At 47.7% G+C, this 2,960-nt stretch overlaps 1 protein-coding gene across 1 annotated transcript in view; it reads right to left on the bottom strand.

Moving 5' to 3' along the window:
* Positions 1-2,960, bottom strand: part of NEURL2 (neuralized E3 ubiquitin protein ligase 2) — a 34,409-nt gene that overhangs the window by 26,235 nt on the left and 5,214 nt on the right. The window lies entirely within an intron of this gene.

Here is a 2,960-nt window from a genome sequence, read left to right as displayed (position 1 = left end):
GGAAGAGGCCAAATAGACTGGAGGGTGTGGGGGGAAAAACCTGAATCTTAGACTTGACTGGCAGCAACTTGCTGGAGAACTGTGGGCAATTTCTTTGACCTCAGTTTCCTCTGTAAAAATTAGCATGTTGACCTGTTCTAATCGCAAATTTCCCCTCTAGGTTTACATAAGCCCCTTTTTTTTTTTTCTTTCTTTCTTTTTTCCTGAGATGGAGTTTTGCTCTTGTTGCTTGTTGCCCAGGCTGGAGTGCAATGGCAGAATCTCGGGTCACTGCAACCTCCGCCTCCTGGGTTCAAGCGATTTTCCTGCCTCAGCCTCCCGAGTAGTTGGGATTACAAGCATGTGCCACCATGCCTGGCTAATTTTTTGTATTTAGAGAAGGGGTTTCACCATGTTGGTCCGCCTAGTCTTGAACTCCTCATCTCAGACAATCCACCTGCTTTGGCCTCCCAAAGTGCTGGGATTAAAGGCATCACCTACCGCACCTGGCCCAATAACATTGTTGATGCAAAGTACCAACACTGATTTGATGTTGCTAGTTGGTAAACTTAATCCTCCAAGGCCTGGTAAACACCCAGCTTTCTAAGTCTGCCATCTTCAAGGGAACTGAGGACAAGAGACCAGTCAGTAGGCCTTTACACTAGTGTAGTAGGACCCTAAGTAAGTCATGGCACCATTCTGAAGAATACTGGAGGGGGTCGGGCTAGCGAATGCCAAATTTTGGCTTGTTTAAGGGGATCTGGATTTCCTCAGCTCTAAAAGTTGGGCTCCCGATCCCCGAAGGAGCAGTAGAATTTGAGACCTGGAACTCAGTTTCCTCATAAGGTAGAATATGCATTACGACTATATATGCACCGTTTCCTAAACTCCAGGGGCTTTAGAATCTGACACACACACATACACAGAACAAAACAAAACAAAAAATCGCAGTGGCTCACACCTGTAATCCCAGCACTTTGGGAGGCTGAGGTGGGCGAATCACGAGGTCAGGAGTTCGAGACCAGCCTGGCCAACAGGGTGAAACCCCATCTCTACTAAAAATGCAAAAAATCAGCTGGGCTTGGTGGCAGGTGCCTGTAATCCCAGCTACTCAGGAGGCTGGGGCAGGAGAAACATCGCTTGAACCCGGGAGGTGGAGGTCACAGTGAGCCGAGATCGTGCCACTGCACTCCATCCCAGGCGACAGTGCGAGACTCCATCTCAAAAAAAAAAAAAATCTATAAAATTGCTATTTATTTTCCTTTTCATTTTCTGCCTTTGAAGGAGCTTCAATAGTAACGTGTCCTTCCAGTCGCCTAGCCTGAAGGGAGGCCCCAGAGCTCCAGCTTCAAGGCTCGGCTCTCCGAGATGCAAGTATCGTTAGACTCTCATTGGTTACCGCCGCCGAGCCCCTTGTAACCCTGGCAACACTGCCCGCCCGCGAATCCTCGCGCTACGATTGGTCCATGGCGCTAAAGCCTGAACGTGAATTCCTCAGACATTGGCCCGAGTCACTGCGATGTTGACACCGTGGTTGGTGAGTTTGGATGTCAGTCAGAGTCGGAGGCAGGGTCAAATAGGGAGAAATGGCGACGGAGCCAGGCTGTGGGTGAGTGATTCCTGAAGGGGTGGAAGTGTGAGACAGTGGATCACCGCAGTCAGCCGTCATACAGCTCCCAAAGGGGTGTGAGGGAGGTTTTCTTCTCATCCGGCTCCAGCCGGACTCGGAACGTCAGACATCCACATCTCCCACCCAGGTTAGAGGTGAGAGGTCAAAGGCCGTATTCCCTCTCTGTTGGTTTTTGGACCCAGGTACTGTGGACAGCGGTCAGGATCCGGAACCAAAGACTCAGCTTTCAGCTACTTACAGAGTAATGGTGGGCAAGTCATTTAGCTTCTTTGAGCTTTAGTTTATCATCTGTAAAATGAGGACGGTAACTCGGTCTGGGGCCAAATAGAGGAAACGCTGGAATAGACCATTGCTGCTAAAAGAGGGATATAGTAGAGGCAGGAGAAGCTATGTACATTTGTTAGCCATATTTTATGGTGGAAGGGATTGAGGCTCAGAGAGGGTCACTGACTTGCCCAAGATCACACAGCAAGTTTGGAGCAATTGCAGTTCAAGTCTTATGCATACCAGGACCAAAGGAAAGAATGGATGCCGATCAGTCATTTATAAATATAAAATCATATTTTTATTTTATTTTATTTTTTGAGACGGAGTTTCACTCTGTCACCCAGAGCTGGAGTGCAGTGGCGCAACCTCGGCCTCCTGGGTTCAAGCGAGTCTCCTGCCTCAGTCTCCGGAGTAGCTGAGACTATAGGCATGGGCCACCATGCCCGGCTAATTCTTTTTGTATTTTTAGTAGAGACAGCGTTTCACCATGTTGGCCAAGCTGGTCTGGAACTCCCAACCTCAAGTTATCTGCCCACTTTGGCCTCCCAGAGTGCTGGGATTACAGGCATGAGCCACTGCACCTGGACAGAATGCTATTTTTTTTAAAAGGCCATATGCAGCTCTGGCCGTACCTATTTAAATCCCCTGTAACCATATCTTTCCATAGCTAGCTTCTTATCATTTAGATCTCAGCTCCAATATCATCCTTCTCCCCTGAGAGGCCTTCCATTAGCACTTTAACTAAAGTATCCCTCCCTTCCCCAGCTTACTCTCTGACATGTTACTCAGGTTTATGGTCCTTGTAAGCTTCATTATTGGATATATTTTTGCTTATTTGTTCACATGTTTATTCACATGTTTATTATGTATCTTCCCCTAGAACAGTGCTGACATATAGTAAGTGTTCAACAAATATTGTGTGGATGAATAATTGAAGAGCCAGGTGCCTGCTGTCTCCTTAAACCTCTGTTCCTCTCCATAGGCCCGTCTTTGGAAAAAGATCTGGGAATGATTGTCTAGCCTCAAGCCTCAACTTACTTGAAGCTTGAGAGACTCAAAGCCTCATGGACAGCTGCCCTGCAAA

This window comes from Mandrillus leucophaeus, unplaced genomic scaffold (genome assembly GCF_000951045.1).
Source record: "Mandrillus leucophaeus isolate KB7577 unplaced genomic scaffold, Mleu.le_1.0 Scaffold255, whole genome shotgun sequence".
NCBI classification, from domain to species: domain Eukaryota; kingdom Metazoa; phylum Chordata; class Mammalia; order Primates; family Cercopithecidae; genus Mandrillus; species Mandrillus leucophaeus.
The sequence above is the reverse complement of the archived record's forward strand: the minus strand, read 5'-3'. Positions and strand labels throughout refer to the sequence as shown.